This window comes from Pogoniulus pusillus, chromosome 12, assembly GCF_015220805.1.
Source record: "Pogoniulus pusillus isolate bPogPus1 chromosome 12, bPogPus1.pri, whole genome shotgun sequence".
NCBI classification, from domain to species: domain Eukaryota; kingdom Metazoa; phylum Chordata; class Aves; order Piciformes; family Lybiidae; genus Pogoniulus; species Pogoniulus pusillus.
In genome coordinates this window covers 14,478,101-14,498,488 of record NC_087275.1, presented here as the reverse complement: position 1 = coordinate 14,498,488, position 20,388 = coordinate 14,478,101, and the positions used below count along the sequence as shown (strand labels likewise).

At 40.6% G+C, this 20,388-nt stretch overlaps 1 long non-coding RNA gene across 1 annotated transcript; it reads left to right on the top strand.

Annotated features, from left to right (window-relative positions):
- Positions 1-3,358: 3,358 nt before the first annotated feature.
- On the top strand, positions 3,359-15,915 carry LOC135179982 (uncharacterized). The gene is made up of 8 exons (XR_010304227.1): positions 3,359-3,619; positions 3,786-3,856; positions 9,084-9,213; positions 9,736-9,855; positions 13,418-13,503; positions 13,585-13,638; positions 14,972-15,012; positions 15,634-15,915. It is a non-coding gene; the product is annotated as an uncharacterized LOC135179982 (long non-coding RNA).
- The last annotated feature ends 4,473 nt before the right edge of the window (positions 15,916-20,388 follow it).

Here is a 20,388-nt window from a genome sequence, read left to right as displayed (position 1 = left end):
GTCCAGAAGTCTTGATCTCAGTAGGACAAGCATGTAGGTCAAGCCCCAGGTTCTATTTCTGATCTACTGTGGAATATTTAGCTACTAAACACTCTGAGAATCTAAATAATGGTGTTATCACCTGCTTACTCAGTACAAGTGGAAAACTACATTTGCTGTGCTTTGGAGTAAAAGGTGATCACATTGTCAGATCATAAGGCTAACTAGAAATCCATCTCTCAAACTCAAGAAGATTGTTGAGTTTGCTTAATTGTGCTTCAGGCCACTGAACAAATCCCTCTAAACCTTTATGACTTACTAAATTATTTTGGTCTCTGAGATGTTAGAACTAGGGATACAACACAAGCACTATTGAACTATATATAAATTTCTACCATTCCTATAACCCCTTCCTCCAAATTGATCCAACAAAAGGATGGAAACTGTGTACTAAGAAGCTGTACTGTTAATTCTGTGCAAATTCCTCTTTTGAGGAGCTAAGCATGCTGGTGCTGAAAAAAAAATCTATCTTGAGAAACTGAAATCTGCAATTGAGGAAAATAATTGTAAACGTGTGGACAGATGAAGTGTTTGGTTGTTTTTCCTGAGTTGTTGCAATTCACAGCCTTGTACAGAAAGTGTTATAGGCGGCGCAAGCAATTCATGTTGATACCCTAAACAGTAAAGTGAGATAGCTGAAGAGCAAGCACGTATCTCCCTCTGATTCAGGATGACAGTGATCTCTGGCAGGAATGAGCAGTAGATGAATTAATCACTTCATCAAGAAGTGCCAAAGTTCAGCTTCTAATGCCTGAGGGCCTATCTTCAGTATGAGTATCATATGTCACATAATTTACAAACACAGAAAACCAGACAGCCTCTGTCTTGAGTAGATCATTATTTTTAATAGCTGGGACCAAAAGCAAGGAGAAGAAATATTACATGCAAGCACAACAATAGCAGTAATTTTATTTCAGTCTTTGCTGAGGAGGAGGGGAATGAAGCAATTGAGAGAGATGTAGGAGGGGGTTAGAGTAAGCAATCTGTAGTATCAGGGAGATAAGATCTAACAAAACCTGTATAAAATGCTGATGAAAACATTCTTCTCCAAATGCCTCTGCTTTGGCTGCTTCAACTTGAACCTCTGTCTGCTTCCACCGCAAAATTACTGAGAACAGTTATTTGAAGAATATGAAGGAAAATATAAATTTCAAACTATTTTTCCAGATAAGTATTCTACAGACTAATTTTCAAAACCCTATCACTTCTTTTGATGTATATTTTAAGCTGTGTCTGCAGCAGAAAGCCAGACCATGTGTGGCTGAGGTGGTTAAACATAGTACAAGTTTGGACTAGAAGTGAAAGCATTCACCATTTATTTAGAACCAAAGCACATTCCCATTTCTTATATAAACCCTATGGTGAGCTTTAAGAAATAACTTCCTTTGGGATTTTCAAAGCACCTTGGGATGTAAGAATTAAACTGCCAGAAAGAAGGCAAATAACTTCGGTACCTCAGACTGTCCTGGGCATCCCCACCAATTGTTATGGTGGGAGTGCTTTCTGGTACAAATTCCATATGCCCATATTCCCTAATCAAAGGACACCTGCAATTTGCTGCATTGACTGCTGTGATCTGAGGGCAGCCTTAGTTTAAGCTTCCCACAAACCATATCAGCTCATCATATAATGGTTCCATGAAAGTTGTTTGTATCTGATGTCTCTGACTAACATCAGGTCTGTTACATCATGAAAGGAGAAAACAAAACATATAGAGGCAGACTTCAGTCTTGTATCTGTGTAACTCAGTTCACAGTCACTTTGTGTTTTGAGAAATGATCATTTATTCTGGTACCTTCCTTAAAGTAATGGAGCTGAATCTTCAAACAGTGTCATGTGCAGGTCTCAGATTGCATCTTTAAAGATGATGAAGTCAGCTTGTAAGTATGTGGGTAGGTGTTGGTCTAGAAAGAGAAAAAAATAAAATTAAATCAGTGACAAAATATTAAAGATCTCATATGCAGAATTTGCAAGATCGAGGGGTGTGGGCAAGCAGAAATCACTTAATGCTCAAGTAGTTTGATACAATATTATTGCCAGTTCTGTCAGCAGAAATAGTTGAGAAACACAGCAATATTTCAACACTTCTACTAAAATCAAAGCATGTTGTAGACGAAGAAGGTTTAAAAAAAAATTAGGAACCCAAAAGTTTGAAAGTAGAGGAAAAGGGCTCTAATTCCTGGGAGTGATGTTGAAATACATAGCTGATAATAAATGCAGATCCTGATTTTTGTTTATTTGTTTGTTTGTTTTAACTAGAAGTCTACCAGTTAGACTGGAAGCATAGGAAGAAAAAAGAAGTGGGGTAGAAAACATCAGTTGTGATCCTAGTTGTGAACTTTGTTACACAGTGACACAAGTCCAGCTGTATTCTTTGCATGATGGCAATGCATAATGATAAGTTATTCTGTTCAGACATCTTCACACATCTGCATCTTTTCAGCAAGGCCTCCTACAGCAAACACTGATCGGTCAGATTAAGAGGCAAAACATGCTCACAAATAGGTCTTGAAACATGATTACAACGCTCATTTCTATCTTTAAACTGGCTATTCCAGATCTTTCTGACTCATTTTTCATGTAGGTAAAAACAAAGCTGGTGTTTATGATCAGCAGCACGTTAACAAATGTGTTATAGGAAAGTCTGGGGGCTCTGGAGGAGGCTTGGGGTTGTCAGGGTGCTGCACAGTGGAGACAGAGCCCATCCTTGTTCCAAAGGAACCTCTTCAGCATTAAATGCCTTGAGCTCTGTGACATGGAATAATCGTATAGCAATGCTGTAGAGTACTTAAACTAGTTGTACCATGACCCTGCAGAAAAGCAGTGACATAGAATTTAGAAAAACAACTACATAATAATTACAAGTATTTGTCTACTGTGCCTGTGTTGCCTGTAGTTTCTTCCCTACAAATAAGACGGCTGTAAGCAAACACTCTAAATGGGCAGTTTTTTTCTTCTCCCCACCTCCCTTTTCTGAGGTACAGTGTCAGGCTTTCTCTCTCCACCAAAAGGACCATGTGGTAAAGCGCTTGCTTTAGAGACACTGGCCTTTTCTTCTTGTGGAAAAAAGGAGCTCCTGTTTTATGGTGGCCTGGAGGCTGAAGAACCGCCTGCTGCCAGGGCTGCTACTCTAATGGTTTCAGCAATCAGCCTGGCTCCAGCTGAGAGGCAAAGTGGTCAAGCCTCTGCTTACCCTCTGTTTACTCTGTAACCGGGAGCAGCTCCTTTCTCCCTCTCCCTCCCGCCCTTTGAGCTGGGCTTGCACTCATAAACCCGAGCACAGCATCAGCATAAAAATCATTAGAAAGAATCGGCCATCTGCCTGTGCAAAACGATGTGCTGAGTTTCTCTCGTGAAGAATGAGCTTTTGCTTCACTTTTCCTTCCATCTGCTTGGGAAGATGTCAAGATTAGATGAGTCACATGGCAGACCAGATCTGAGCAAGAGGTTTTTTTCAGATGTTGTTTGAGGCTGTAAGAACAAGTTTGGTGCTGACCCCAAAGCTTAATCAGAGAGAGGTTCCAGTGTTTCAGCAGATTTTGGAGAATTAATTGCTGACATCTGGAATATCACAGAAGCTGTTAGTAAAACTTTTTTTTTTTATTATTCTTTTTTTTTTTTCTTATTTGATGCTCTATAGTAAAACTAAATGAATAAAATCCCTACAAGACAGAGCAAGAGTCCTGTCTCCTATGGTTAAATATTTGCATTTTATTAAACTTTTTTTTTTTCCTTCTTTCCATCAGGCACAAAAATCACTTGAAAAGATATTTAACAAGATGAGCCATGTAAGTCATTCTAGGAAGTAAGTACCCAGGTAGGTTTTTACTAGCAACTGTTACTCTGCTACTGTGTTTGCCAATCTTATAGAAAAGAGTATTGCTGGCAGGGTGTCATGTGTTGGTAGCAAAGCATTGCACCAAGCTGCTGCTAAATCTGTCTTGTTTGCTTTGTGCCAGGCTCTGCTGAATGATAGTTTTATTAACTAGAGGAAATCCCCTCTCTAGCTACCTAAACCCAGTGTCAAACCAGCAGCTGTTTCTGAAATGTATAGCACATTCTGTCCTTGGTCTTGACAATTTTCTTCTGTGAGTTGACTGAAAGCTATTCAATGTCTGTCACTTGTTAAACTGGGAAGTGCCATGCTGGCAGACCTGAACTGCTCTACTGTGAGGGGTGGGAAATGCTGTTAAGTAGCTGCATGTGTTAATTTTCATCTTACACTGAAAGCCTTTTTATTTCCAAGACCTCCCCAGAATTAAATTCAAGTCTTTATTCAAGCTTGAGGACAAATTATTGGTCACTTACATAGTATAGCCAGGCTCCATTTATTTAGGTTGGGTTTTTAGCTTTTTTCTAACTTTAGGAACATCCCTCTCATATCCAAAAAAATGTTCAGAAAAGATAGCAAGGTGAAATCAAACTCAGAAAGCTATGCCAAATACAGGAAGTTATCAACTGCCTAAGACCTGTTATTTCTTTCTGTCTCACAAAACCCTGGGCCACAAGACCATGCTGCCAAAAAGATTTTAGCAGAATATTATGGTTAGTTACAAAATGAGACAAATTGTATTGGTGCTTTTCTTGTCTTCTTGCTTTGTAAAATCGAATACTGGCAGTCTAAATTGCAGAGGATGTGATTAGCTCTGGGTGTAACAGGAGTGATAAGGTATTTTAAAACAAATGCTGATAAGGGTGTGAGGATGCCCTGTTCACTGCTATGGATGTGGTCCTTCACAGTATACTATCTACTATTGACTTCTTTTCCAACAAAATCATTCACAGTTTTGGAAAACTTAAATGTCACATTTTTGCTTGCCACATTTTCATTTTGATCCTTCTTTCTCCTTCTGTCATCAATGCCAATGTGAAAAAGGTAGGGCAAAAATCAGATCTCAAATAGAAGTGGTACCATTCATTCAGAAGCCTTAAAACTGCAAATGAACCCTGAGAAATGAAAGAGTTATAGTTTTAATTGAAGTTTTTCCTTTTTTTTTCCTTCCAGAAAGTTTCCCAAAACAAATTAGCTCTTTTCTAACAAGCTCTTATGTTTAAGTCTTATTCAATAAAGTCACAGAACAGAAACCAATTTTATCCTCTCCTCCTCCAGTCTAAAAAAGAAAGTTGAGCTGCAAGTTTTCAGCACAAATTAGATTACTTTTTCCTCTAGTGTTTCACTTTTGGTCACTTATGATCCAAATGTGATTGTGTATATATTCCTGTTTTCTTCAGTACCAGATTCTCCTGCCATCAACCGTCCTGAATTTCTGCCCTGTTGCTTCCGTGCATTAATGCTTGTGCCTTCATCAAGTGATGAAGTCTGGACATGGGCTGTTTTAATGCCATGTTAACCTGGAGGAATTGACTGGAATTTATTGCCTTAGGCTAATCCCTCTGCTTTTCACCTTCCTTTTTAGATAATATGGAATGCATCATGTGGAATGCATGTCTGATTCAGTAGTGGTTATGGGTTACGTTAACAACAGTGGGATCTTGCTTGGGGACACAGCTGAGGATGTAATGTCCTTGTAGTTCCAGGTATTTTGTTTTGGCAATTGTGCATATACTTTCTGCCTGCTGTTTTGATCCTGCTGTTGCTATTGTTCACTGGAGACTCATGCTGCTGCGTCCTGCCTCCCTGCCCAGCCTAAATTCCATTGTACCCACCCCACAGGCCTTTTGTGTAATGCCAAGCTAGCAAAAATCCTGGCATAGGACTCTTTTGCTGCCCGAGGGAGGTATGTGGGAAAGGCAGTTCACCACATTTGCTCAGGATGGCGACTTGGCACACACTGCACGGCCGTTTCCAGTAGGCTCTCAGGCTGAGACCAATGTACTTTAGGTGCACATGCATCCACTTTCCGTGTTTGCAATTGAGTTTTGTTTGCCCGAATAGCAAAGGAATGCAGCTCTTAGGATTTTATACTATGGTTTTCACACATCAATTTGCATGTCATCCTAATGTGTTATCTGTATTACAGTAGTTACTGCAGGTCTTCCCCCCACTGAATCCCATTGTCCTCAAAGTATAAAAAGACAGTCAGAAAGAGACTCAAGCATGAAAAAAAAATAGTAATTTACAGTGACTAACAGAGAATTTAGGAGGACCATAATTCCCAAGTCTCTGAGAATGGCTAAAAACACCCCACTTTCAAGCACTACCCTACTCCCAAAATACATGAACCACACAGAAGTCACAAAGGAACGTCTAAAGTAAACAGAAAGCACCCCATGCCTAACCCAAGGCTTCTTGACAGGCTCAGAAGTACCACACATAAAGAAGCAAGAGAAAGTCAGACAAAGCTCTTTGATGATTCAGAAATGGACACCTTAAGTAGCTCCCCTGCAAGACTAATGGTTTGACCACAGCTTGCTGCAGCAGATAGTATGTGGATCTGGTGACATTGTCTCCTCAGCCTGGAAAAGGGCTTTGACCCAGTGCAGATGTCTCCTGAGATAATCCCCACTAAGTTTCTGAGGGTTATACCTGGTACAGCCTTCCATGGAACTGGAACACCTTTTTTTTTTTTTTTTTGACAGGTGCTCTAGTATAGTTGCATAAAAGAAGTGGTAGGGTTTGCTTCCTGTTTTTGTGGCTGCAAATGCATTTGACATAAGACAAGCAGTGGACAAAACTAGAAAGAGAGAAAATACTGCAACTTCAGCCACATTTCCCTGGGGCTAGGAGGGATCCCTGCTGGAGATGACAGAAAGCTGTAAATACCAGAGACAGGCATGATTAAATACATTTTGAGATGAGTGCTGCTTTCAGGACAAAGCAAAGAGAAAAATGTATCCACGCTCCTTTCTATGTCCAAGGCAGACAAGTATGCAGATCTGATACAGGTAGGAGCAGCCAAAACAGAAGAGAGAAACAGCTGAGCAGGAATAGGGAACTGGAAAGGAAAAGGTTGTTGATTTTAGTTGCAGTCACATGTCCTATGAATCAGTATTCATCCATGCAGAAGAGAAGTTTCCTTCTCAAGCTGCTTGTTGTCAATTTTCCTCAAAGACTGCTGTCCTTTCTGAGCTGCTGGCATAGCTTTTAGTGCAATTGTGCCCAAAGTAATTTCATTAAAAATGAGATGGGCTCGCAACAAATTTTTTTCTCAGGCTGTTGAAGGCAACCCAATTTGCTTTTACTGAGATAGGTTGAGGTATGATGGTATAAGTAGTGGACATGTCACATTGAAAAGGGCAGTAGTTTTTGGCACAGTCAAAGGGGATACTTTTCAAATGTCTTTGATGTGAATGTTTTGTGTTATTCCTCCTGACCACTAATATGAGTGCCATTTTTCTGTGTGATGGTTTCTCTTTGTGACTTATACAAAAGAAGACACAGACTTCATTGTGAGATTTTGCTGCTTCATTGTCTTCTTGCCATTCATTCTGTTTGCTTTCTCAGTTTGTATTTTTTTATTTTTAGTAGACCATTAAACGTCGATGACAGAGCAGGCAGCAGCCAGGAAGAAAGGGACCTGGGGGTACTGGTGGATACTAGGCTGAAGATGAGCCAGCAGTGTGCCCAGGTGGCCAAGAGAGCCAATGGCATCCTGGTCTGTATCAGGATCAGTGTGGCCAGTAGGACGAGGGAGGTGATTCTGCCCCTGTACTCAGCACTGGTCAGACCACACCTTGAGTCCTGTGTCCAGTTCTGGGCTACTCAATTCAAGAGAGATGTTGAGGTGCTGGAGTGTGTCCAGAGAAGAGTGACAAAGCTGGTGAAGGGCCTGGAGCACAGCCCTGTGAGGAGAGGCTGAGGGAGCTGGGGGTGTGCAGCCTGGAGAAGAGGAGGCTCAGGGGTGACCTCATTGCTGTCTACAACTACCTGAAGGGAGGCTGTAGCCAGGTGGGGGTTGGCCTCTTCTCCCAGGGAACCAGCAACAGAACAAGGGGACACAGTCTCAAGTTGTGCTGGGTGAAGTATAGGCTGGATGTTAGGAGGAAGTTGTTGCCAGAGGGAGTGATTGGCATTGGAATGGGCTGCCCAGGGAGGTGGTGGAGTCTCTGTCCCTGGCGGTGTTCAAGAAAAGCCTGGCTGAGACACTTAGTGCCATGGTCTAGTTGATTGGAAAGGGCTGGGGGATAGGTTGGATTGGATGATCCTGGAGGTCTCTTCCAACCTGGCTGATTCTATGATTCTATGTTTCTTGTAAGCACAGGACTAAAGTCTTCAGATACCAGCCACTGTGCTGGTAGTCTTGTTTCCTGCATTTTTGACCCAGACCTGTTAGCAAAGCTCTGTGGGGTTCTGAGACTTTCCATTTTTCACTTGGGACGTTATTACACTGTTGTTGAACAGAGAAAGAGAGTCCCTGTTGTGGTTTTAAAGAGCAGACAGAATGAGACAGTCTCAAACAAATTGGAAAGAAATACAGAATTATAATTGAAAGGAAAGATACAGAAAAAATACAGAGCATACAGAGGGTACAGAGAAACTGCCTTAAACCTTTCCCCCAGCCGAAACTCATCTGCAATCCCCAATGCTCCTTTTCTTCCCCTGCAGTGCTTCTGCCACCCCTAGGCCCAAACAAGTCCTCTGCAGCCATAACCAGGCCCACTCCCTACATGTTTACCTAGATAAGTGTCTCCTGCCAGAGACAGCAGGCAGGAGAGAAAGGGAAGGAGAACACGTTGGCCTTCCTGCCAGTTTATAAAGAGATAGCAGAATTATGGGACTGAATAACAATTTTACACTTTTCTGTGTCCACCCTCCTGGACTCCTCTAGTCCCTAGAGGATTTTTTTTAACTCTATGGTTCCCAAACTGTGACAGTCATGTTTTCACTCTTTGAGTTAGGGAGATTAACAACAGGGCACAGACTTATTCGCAGTTACTTTTCTTCTCCATTTGTGGGTTTTAAGAGCCTTGAGACAGCCACCTGGTCTGCCCAATGTGAAACCAAGTCTATCACATAGCTGGAAGGCAAAAATTGGTCCCCTCGACTTTGGAACAGTAGTCTTGTTTTGTTTTACTGCTATGTTGCTTTTCACATAAGTTTCTCTCAAGTTAATATTTACTGCTGGGCTATGTTGTCCATTAAGTTCTGATAGGGAGAAGACTACAGCTTGGAGCCTGCTGACAAGATCTGCAGCTCAGGAACATTCTGTTGGCGTGAGGAATACTCCAGCTTTGCCAAAATGAAATGCAAGAAGGAGACTCTATCTGAGATAGGTCACATGTTGTGTTTTGTATTTGATTTCTTCCATCTGCTTGCCATAACTATCCATTCCTGGTTCAGGAAAAAGCTTTTCTGGATGATGTCTTGTCTCTCTACTCCCCTAGTCAGATGCTCAGATTCACCCTGAAGCCTGTGTGCTGTTCATCAGTCAGCACAGCAGCAGTCACTAAGGCTGAGTGATGAGGTCACTACTGTGGAAAGGGTAGTAACATATTCCAAAATAAATGAGAGTATCTAAGGCACACAAAATGTTCACATACAGCTGCTTGTGTTGAGACTTATGGATGCTGAGCTCTGAGTTACTCTTTGTCTTTATATCTGATTATTTTCTTAAGGTGTTCTCTTTCTTCGGCTGAAAGATCTTAATTTCAGGGGAGAAAAATGCATAATATCTTCATCCTTTGGTGTCAATGGCCTGTTTCTTTTTTCAATCCAAGCAGGAGATATTATTTCCTCTTTCAGTCTTCCATGTGAAGCTGCTGACATAACTAGTTTACTATTTTATTTCTTTTAAGACATCCTCATGTGCTTTCTTTCAAGAGGAGCAGCAAAAAATTACTGACCATACAGAGGTCAGATCTACATAACACCATATAGATGTGGCTGCACTGGAACCAAGAATTGTGTAACCAAAGGTAAGCAAAATCATCCACTTCTCTGGGAAGTGAAGTTCCATACGGGATCTTATGCCCTCTCTGAAATTTCAGAATGCTCTGAAGGGCAGAAATCATTCATTAAACTCTAGAATAACTTGCTTCCTGGGAGAATCCAGAGGAAAAGATAGGGACTGTTTATTTCTGTTTTATTCTAAGGCATAGCAATTCCTTGGCTTCCTTTTTATAAGACAGCCTGCATTCATTGTGCTGCCTTACAGATCCAAGGCTGGACTCTCTAAAGTGACAGTTCTTGCCTGCTTATATTTCCATTTCCCTGGGCGTGTGTATATGTTATATATTTTAGTCTGTTGATTGTTTTTCCACTAGTTACTCTGCTTCTGCTTTTCCAGAGCTGAATACTCAAAGTTCATGTAGTCTAGAAGACTAGACTTCTAAGTTAGAGCTTACTTAGTAGGAGTTTGCTGTCCTATGTTTGGTTTATTTTGTTGTTGGGTTTTTTTAAATTTCCACATCTGGGAAGTTCAATGCCAAACATTGTATAAATAGGAGTAGCAGATTACAGTTTAATTAAAGACAGGAAAACAACTGTAAAACATTAGGAAAGAGACTGAGGGCAATAGTAAATATGTCATATATTTAAATAGGCTTAATAGGTGCATAGTTTGTTCACAGCTCCAGATCAGGAGTCCAATGGCTTTGACACATGCTTTCCATGAAATCAAGTGACTCCTCAACATTGTCTTCCTTTCTCCACTTTGCCATTCATGGTGAAGCTGTTCTACTGCTTGCCTGCACAATGCCCTGTCTCTCCTGCATTCTCTAAATTCTCAACCACCTAGAAATGTTAGGGCTCACATGACACTACTATCCAGATAATGTATATCAAGATTAGAGTAGATAGATAAACTTTACTAGCTGCAGGCAGAAGGGAATTTCAGGTCTAAGTTTTTTGAGCAGAGTACTCAGCTCCTACACTCTCTGCTATGCAGCTCAGGCTATCTGTACTGAGAGGTGCCATCACCTATTAACAAGAGAAGGAAAGTCTGAGGGTGCAATTACCCTGCTATGAAAGCATCTTTCTCTTTAAGTTCCAAAATGGTACTGGACTATATAGCTCATCTTGTCCAGGTTGAATTTTCTATTGATTTCTGATTTGTAGGGTTCAGATGCTAGTACAAAGTTGTGCTACTCATCAGCTTGATCACCAGGTGAGCTGCTTCCACTTCCAAACACATACCTAAAGACTGGTATCCCAGTTTCAAAGGGCAACCTGAAATGTGCTTGCTGCAGCAAAGAGAATACTCTGCATGCATTAGCAGACTGGAGGTCCAGCTCCATCTCAATATTCATTTTTTTTGCATCTCCAGTACCATTAAATTCTATGAAGCCATCTGTATTGTCTGGTTTGTGTGGGTAGCCTTACTGCAAGTGCCTGGTAACTTTCCATATAATGATTGTCTTACGAGGTAGACAACTGCTGTTGTTCTTCCTTTACAGATGAACAGGTAGAAGCATCAGTGGTCGAGATGTCCTGCCATGGCATCTCTGTAGCATACACAGCCATGCTGGAATGATTTAGAAATCTGCTGACATGTTTATGCTCCTTTTTGCTCATCTGCTTGCAGGTGCTACAGTGGCACTCTCTTTCTACTTGAAGAAATATTAAGACTTCCCAGGCTGAGTCATTTTGCTGATGTCCTACTACCTATCTTTATCATAGAATCATAGAATCCTAGAATCAGCCAGGCTGGAAAAGACCTCCAAGATCAGATCATCCAGTCCAACCTATCTCCCAGCCATATGCAATCAACTAGACCAGTTAGGGGAATAACAGAAAGTGCCACTATTGAAACAAGAGATTAATGTCTGCATGAGGAGTACTAGGGGTTGGAGAGGAAGAAGAAAGGAAGTCAAGACAGAGGCAACACTGTTTGGGGGAAGAAAGGAATTTGAAAGGCTATATGAGGCACCGTCTCTGTCAGTGATGCAAATCCCTGAGGCAGTGCTTGACTGGGTGTCACACGGCTCTTCACAAAGCTCCATTTCACAAAGGCCTTCCAGGAGAGGAAGCCTCCTCATCTATAAAGGATTCTCTAGCTGAGAGTCACTGGAAAGCAATGCATATTGTGTGCAATCCCTTCTTTGGAGTAAGTGGCATTCACTGTGCCATCTTCTGCTGCTAGCCCTGGGACAAGAACAATAGAGGTATCCAGTTTGGCATGCCTATAGGGTGGTGAGTTGGCTCATACAATTCTATAAGGTTGGGCTTTACCTTTCCATTATCTCTTGAAAAGATGCTCTGCACCAAAGCTAAGGAAGGGAAACATCAAAACCATGACAACTAAATTTAAAAAGAAGGACCTTTATATCTCATCAGTTTTCCTTACAAGGAAATTTGTATTTGATCACTTTTCTGACCTCTTTTTAAACTGAGTTTGAGATGCATATTATGTATTCACTACTTCTTTGCCTGAGGTGGCGATGGTCTTTTTTTCCTAATTGCACTGAGACTTGTTTCAAATGTGGTGTTTTTTTTTTCCATTGTCATGCTGTACCTTCCCTCTTAATGTCCTTCTTTTCATCCTTAATCAAAACAAACTCATATATTTTGAGATATATGTCAAATAGTTCCCCTACAAATAACAGAAGCCTGAGCTATTTTGCAGATTGTAATAGAGGGTATAAACAGCTGGAAGAAAATATGGTTTTACTCTTGTCCTTAGAAGTGTGTTGGTCTTCAATATTTTAAGAGCTAGACTAAATGTCATAGGCTTTTTTTTTTTTTTTTGGTGGGTTTTGTTTGGTTGATTGGGTTTTTTTTGTTGTTGTTGTTTTGATGTTGTTATTTTTCATAGAATCATAGAATCAACCAGGTTGGAAGAAACCTCCAAGATCATCCAGTCCAACCTATCCGCCAGCCCTAGCCAGTCAACTAGACCATGGCACTGAGTGCCTCATCCTTTTCAATAATAAGTGCAAGATATACACAGGTCCTTGCACAGATCCTTTTGCTTACAATGGCAATAAAAAGAGGTTTTAGTTCTTCTGCTTAATGAACATATTTGACAGCTGTAGCACATCGTTCCCCTTCCTCATGTGTATAAGAGAATATTTGTCACCAGTTTTAGAGAGCAACCTACTGAATTTTAAGGCCTCCTTAGTTTCCTGTGTAACCTAACTACTTAAAATTTCTAATTAAAGGTCTTTAAAATATCTTCAATGATATGCCTTTCTCATGTATTATTGACAGTAAAAAAGGTGTGAGATTTTAAAAGGTGTTTGCATTGCTCTACTCATGTGTGTCAAAGATGTCTATGGTGTCACTGTAAAACCTGGCAAAACCAGTGAGTTCTGGCGGCACTGGAAGCATGGAAACATCCAACTTTTAGATCTGTTCCTACACAAACGGGATCTGTCATGTTCAGTGGAAACTTTGATCTTGCACTATGTAAAGGTGTTTGCACTTGTCATGAACCATGTAAATATAATTAAAGTAAAAATTGTGAAGGCTGAAGTTGAAAATGTGTTTCTTTCGTAAGAAAATCACCAGGAATTCTGTTTCCATTATAATCTAATGCAGGACACGAATCACAACACTAACAACATGAGGCAAAAAACAAAGGAAGACTCGGGAGGGGAGAACACAAATGGACTCGTTTTTCATTTGTACCCTTTTGAAACAGTGTGCTCTTGCAGAGTGTGACTTTGAAGCAGCTAAAGGAATTTGCCTTGATTCCCCTTACACAGTGACACAGTTTCTTACTATAGCTCATATAGATGCATATTTTCAAGTGAAATCAAGTAAGTAATACCAATGTGTATTTTTTACACAGTTCAGACATCAAGTTGCTAGTTCTTATCGTTGTGGTGAAAGATGGGAGAAGTTCAGTTGAAGTAGAGAAAGACAATAAGAGAAATCTAATTCAACAATTAGTCTCAATTGTTTCTGGTGGATGAAGAGAGAGGACAATCCAAGTGACAATATTTGTTAAAGCAGTCAAGATGTTGAGCAGTTCCTCAGTGTTGTACACAATTAAACCAAACTATCCTCATGCATTCTGACTGATGCAATTTTTTCTGTATGGAAGGTGAAGAACAAACAAATCCATGAATAAGGAGAGTTGGCTTTCTTATAATACTTTCTCACTGCCTTTTTTTTTAAATAAATACTTCATTTTCTTGTAAATCTGAAAGTCTTTGAAATGGGAACCAGTTCACTTTATAATGAACATGAGCAACTCATAGATTCACAGATCAAGTAACCCCAGTCATCAAGACAGGACATTAGATACCTCAGGGAAGTTTTCTTGATACCGAGTATACTGGTGACAGAGTTCATATGTCCTATAAGGGGAAAAGAATCCTTGTGCATGAGCTGGATGGGCTCACTGACAAGGCTTTCTTTAAACTAGTTTTAAAGGGGCACAGGGATGTTGCTCTTGTATCTAACACTGGTGAGGTCACACCTTAAGTAAGGTGTTCAGTTTTGGGCACCTCAGTACAAGAATAACATTTTTCTGCTGGAGTAAGAGCAGAGGAAGGCAACAAAGATGATGAAGGGCATACAGAATAAATCTTATGAAGAATGAGTGAAGGAGTTGGGGGTTTTTAGATTGATAAGAGACTGAGGGGAGACCTCATCACTGTTTACAGCTACCTGAAAGGACAGGTTGTTTCTGGTCTCTTCTCAGAGGTAATTAGTGATAGAACAAGAGGGAATGGCCTCAAGCTGTGACTAGGTAGGTTTAGAGTGGACATCAGGAAAAGATTTTTCACAGCAAGAGTGGACAGGCATTGGAATAGGCTGCCCAGGGAAGTGGTGGAGTCACCTACCCTGGATGTGTTTAAAGGTTGTTTGGATGTGATACTTAGTGATATGGTTTAGGGCTGAAGCTTATAGAGCAGAGTTATCGGATGGACTTGGTGATTCTGAGGGTCTTTTCCAATCTGAATATTTCTGTGGTTCTGTGATTCTTTACTGTAAGGGTGGCAGAGACTGCAACAGACTCCCCAGAGAGGTTATAGAGTCTCCTTCTCTAGAGACTCTCAAATGTGCAGAAAGAACTTACCATGTTTTTAAAAAATAAGTACTAAAAATTAGAACTAATTATAATTTTATGCATTTGTTTTCCAGAGGAAAAATAAAAACTATTTTGGAACTTAATAAAATGCATGGTAAGTGGCCTAATCTCTTTCTCTTGGCTTTCTCTTTCTGAAAGTAACAAATAGTTCTCTAAACAGCTTTTTTGTTGTTGTTGTTGTTTTGCCTTACTTACCAGAGATTATTACTTAAGATAAAGCAGAGGTCAAGGCACCAAATAAAAATCTGACTATTGTTCCTAGTTCAGCCATGGCCTTTATATTACCTTGGACAACTCATTTATCTCAACTTCAAAGGCACTATGGAGGACAAAATTAATCACTGTGGTGCCCTCGGATGCTATGATGGAAGGGTCATGGTGTGTTACTCACTACATTTAGCAGCATATTGTGGGGTAGGGGGCAAAGGGGAAACAGACTAGAAGTAGATCTGTATCAATAAAAGTTTTAGTTGTCCCCTAGTTTGTCTTGCCTCTGCTATCTTTAGAGTTGTTGTGCAAAGCACAAGTAACTCAGTTGATTCATAAAATCTTTTCAGGTAAAGATGTTAATAAATGTTAGTGATCTGGAAGAATGACCTCTTCCCAGAAATCCTGATTGTAGAAGCTCTTTGATTTCATAGACAACCAGAAGTCACATTTTCCATAAAGGACATACCTGTATTTCATGTATTTTTTCTGTTTGCATTTTATCTAGCCTTGAAAGCTCTGGATACTCTTCGCAGATTGAAACATCATTCTCAGAATATCATCTTGATTTTTCACTAGCAAATTTCCTTAAACATGTAATGGAGAAAGTGCACTTTTACTTAAATCATACTCAGATCTTAAGAAAGCAAGATTGTGCTGGTTTGAAACTAGATAGAATGTTTTGGTGAGAAGAACTAGATTATAGGCTGTGGAAAGAAAACAATGGTGATGTCTGCTTCACTCATAGGCTTGCTGAGATGTATAGGAGCAAGAAATAAAAACATAGATAACCACTCTCACTTGGGCTGCTGGCTGAGCTGCATCTTATTCTCTAACCTCACTCTCCAACCTCACTCTCCATTTTGGACTGATCCACTTTGCTTCCTAACCCCTCTGGCAGAACCTCCATTCTTCCTTGGGACTGGGGTAAGGTTGAGAGGGGCAGGGGGAAGGTGCAGGGGTGGTTGAGAGCCCCTCCTGGGGACTCAGGTTTCTGGGAGGGGAGTTGTGTTTCTGTATTACCTTTTACCTTGTCTATTTCTGTCTATAACTGTATAGACTGTAAATTTCTGCTTGTATATTGTGCCAGCTGTAAATATAAGCTTCATTCATATTTCCAGAGCCAGCTGAGTCTAGTTTGGGTGATTTCTAAAGTGGAGGGGGGGGGGGGGGAACACCCAAACCATTACACAAGATGTTTATCATGTAAGACAGCAGTGTAGCCCTTTCTCTGTATTACAGCATTTTAAATAGAAAAATAAAGCAAAAAGGTATTTTCAATGTATCCTGAAGACAAATTTCTATTAAACCCAGTTCTGTGCCAAAGGGGGAAAAATTAATAGGAGATTCCAGGGTAAGTTTTGACTACACTGATTAATGATGCTAACAGGAGAAAAGTAACAAGAACTTATGCAGTTACTAAAATCCAGAAGGAACTTTGCATCAGCTGGTCAGCTAGCAACTACTGTATGTAGTTACAGTACTCAATGCAGAGTGCTGTAGTACAGATTACTGTCTTTTCCATGCCCAGCTAAGCAAAATCCTTTCTGCACTCTGCTCTCCTACTACTATAAATCCAGATTAATCCCTCTGAGGTCAAGTAAACTTTAGTGAAATTTCTTTCCAGCCAGTGTAACTTCTTTAGCTGAGAGGAAAATGAATCTTTGGGTGTTTTTTTCTGTTTCTTGTTGAGTAACATCTCCAATATACTGAAAATAAACAACTTTCTAAAAGAGATGTGTAGTTCAAAGCTCCCACTTGTGCAGCATGCACTTTGTAAGACCTTGCTAAATCAAATACCCCATGACCCCCAGGATCTCCAAACCTGTGTTGCAAACTTATGAACTCTACAGCTTGCTATGGTTTATTCTGAGTAGAATGAGAAGCAGAAGTGCATTTTGTGACATGCCACAAGTGAAGTGTTGCGGAGACGGAGTGGAGTAGAAACTGACCCTGTAACTACTGTTCTCTGGGGCTTTCTGAAATGTAATAAGAGAGCCTGCTGAGTGCCCTCACCTTTCTTCAAACACTTTGTAAAAGTCTAGCAGTCCATCAGCACAGATGTTTGTTCACTGACTTACATTACCAAGACATCCTTTGCAAGTCCAAATCCACTATCTATTTCTATGCTGTATCCTGTCGAGGAACTGAGCATTAAGAAAAGTGAGGTACAGTTTTTATTTCCTTTTCTGGAGTCCTGGAGTGAAAGGGAGGAGTAAAGAGAGCTGTTGTTATGGAGATCTGTGATGGCCATCTTTGGCAATATGGTGAAGTGATTACCCTGCAAGCACTGTAGTGCAACCACCACAGAGAAATTACTTTCAGAAAGAAAATGACACAGATACTCCTTTATTGATCGGTGTGAAAGGATTTTCAGAGAGCATAAATCTGTGTGCCACTCCTTACGGGGCATTTTATGTTGTTCCTGACCCAGGGTAAGCTTATGCACAACCCAGAGCATTCAGAATGAAATATTCTCCTTTCTTCATGTAAGGAAAAAAAAAAAAAGAGAGACAGAGAGAGAGAGAGACAGAGAGAGAGGGGAAAAAAATAAAGCTCACATGATCCACTAAAGGATTAAGTTGCATGTATTTCCCCATGTTCTACATGGTATACTTACTGGAGAAAGAGATTTTGTTTGTTTGTTTGTCTGGTCAGCCCTTTCCAGACAGGCTGGCAAATCTAAGGGGAGAATTTCCAGCAAACTGGTAACTTCCTACTGTGCTAAAGCTTCTGTCATTGGAAAAATACATTTTAGCATCTGGGTACTGCCACTGCCAAGCATGTGCTGCTGTCTTTGGGGATCAGCTGGAGTGTTGGCTCTGGTAACTGGAGCATATCAAAAGCAAGGAGCAAGGCCTGATGAGTACTCACACTGAAGAGAAGACAAGCATCCATTTCATTTTCTGGTTCCCTGAATGAAGCTATGTCTATAAATCAAATCTCTTTGTTTTATCAGTGGAAGTCCAGGAGTCCTTATACATAAAGATGAAAAAGACCCCAGTTGTTTTTTTCCCAAGACGTGAAGATGAAGATGGTAGTGCTAAATTTCATTAATCCACTTCTGCATACTTTGTTGTGGGATCTGGCTCAGTTTCAGCTAAATCCCAGTGTTAGTGACATCAGAATGGAACCTCCTGTGACATACTTAAACTTTTTATGTATCTCTCTGTTGCTCTTTTTCACTAGCCTTTGAAGTTTGAAAATAAGGGAACAGGACAACTTTCTGTGGGTATAATACTGATGCAGTCTTCCTGTTAGAGCTGGTGAACGCTGCTGAGACATCTCTTTCCATTAGTTATGCCTTTTTCAGAGCCCAGGGAGCTGAAAATATCCTTTTAAGGTCTCTTTAGTCTCATGGCATGCAGAAAGCTTGGAATAACCAGGAATAGAGGTGAAGAGTAGAAAGCCACAAGAAGAACTATCAACTGAATTCTTGGTCATGCTCTCAAAGACACCAGTTCTGCTTCAGAGTATCCTTTGTGAGGAGAGGCACAAATAGCTCTCATACATTCCTTAGTTGTACTCAAAAGTTTAGATTAGCACAAACACAGAACTGTGATACTGGTGACATGTGTGCTCCTCTAACCTTAAGTACAAGCTGATTCCTGCTTTTGTGTGAAGCAGCTAGGCATTTTTAGTGCCAGGTTTCTGCTGGTTGTGAAACTCAAAGTGAAGCAGTCCCAGCCACTGCCTTACATAAACTCTGAGCCTGGTACAATGGACTGCTGCCACTGCTGTGTTTGTAGTAGCAAGATTTCCTTTCTGACCTACTTTTCTGCTGTACACATTGGACCAAGCCCTCTACAGCATTAGATCATTTTATTTCATTCCTGTGCCACAAAGCTGCTCTGAAACCACCTTGAGCAGCCACAGAAAGATCCTGTCAGCCTAGAGGGATCCACAAACTACTTAATAACTCTGTTGTCTCTTTTGTTTCTGTAGCCAGCACAGCAGATGTTCTTAGCATGCTCTAAACCAGACAGTAACACCTTGGCTTTAAAGTCACTCCTCAGGTTGCTTCACATGGGGCATTGATCTGGCACACAGGACTAGGAATTATGGAACAGGACTCACAGATCCTGATCATAACTGCCCTGGACAAATGTGTGTGAAGGAAGGTAATACTAGTGGACACAGCTTCAGCAGATATTGAGGCAGTAACCTCAGAGAAAATGAAAGAAAATATCTCCTCCTTGGAGGAGTTCAAGGCCAGGCTGGATGAGTGGCGCAGTCTGAGAGGCATCTCTCCCCATGGTGGGGAGATTGGAGTAGATGATCTCTGAGGTCCCTTCCAACATAAGCCATTCTATGAAATTTCATAAACTCTTAAATAACTGTAAAATATGAAACGTGGGACAATTGGTTACAAAAGAAGTTTTTATGAGAGCTGGATACAACTCTGTTAACACCAAAACCTATGTCTGTGAATATTGCCATAGAGTAAGAGAGGGTAAAAGTAGAAAACACACAATTGCAGACCTGTATCTGAGTCTATGTAGATGATCTTTAGGGAGACAAAGGTCTGTGATCAAGCCTGACCTTCTCCCTGTCAGTTCTGCGAAGTCAGTGCCTCATCTGTCTGCCTCTTGGAGCTCTTCCAGACAATACAGATAACCAATATCTGAGTCTTCTTAATGATATTTAACAGAAAGCATAGGTTCTGTACCACTGGCACCACAACATCCTGCTAATAGCTTCTGGTGTATAGTATCTTTTTGTAAACATCACGTTAAATTGCCATCACATGTACTAGAGCTAAAGTTTCTTGTTTCATTCCTTGCAATATCACTCATATGGCCTGTTAAAAAATTACACCACCATACTAGAACATTAAATGAAAGAGAAAACTATTTCATAGAAGTCAGACTCTAACTGGCATGCTGCAAGTAGGTTGTTGGGGATGAGAATGCTAGGTCAAATTTCCATCTTGCTTGGTAAAACACATATTCCCCTGAATTATCCCGCAGACCCTTATCACAATACCCTCAGATGTGTATATCCTAGCCTGGAGAGATCCTTGACAGCCTCTTCAAAGGAAACACTTCTAGTTATTGCAATTATCATTTGAACTGTAATGTGTGTGTAGTAAGTGATGCATGTGTTTCCCACCCTGCCTGCACCAAGTGCATGTTGTCATTTTGGGTGGATTGTGCCACAGTTACGTAGAAAGCAGAATGCTGTTGTGGGTGTCTAGATGGGAAAACAAGTTTCACGATGATCCTCTGCACAGAGGAGAGAGCAGAGAATGGAAACTTTCCTA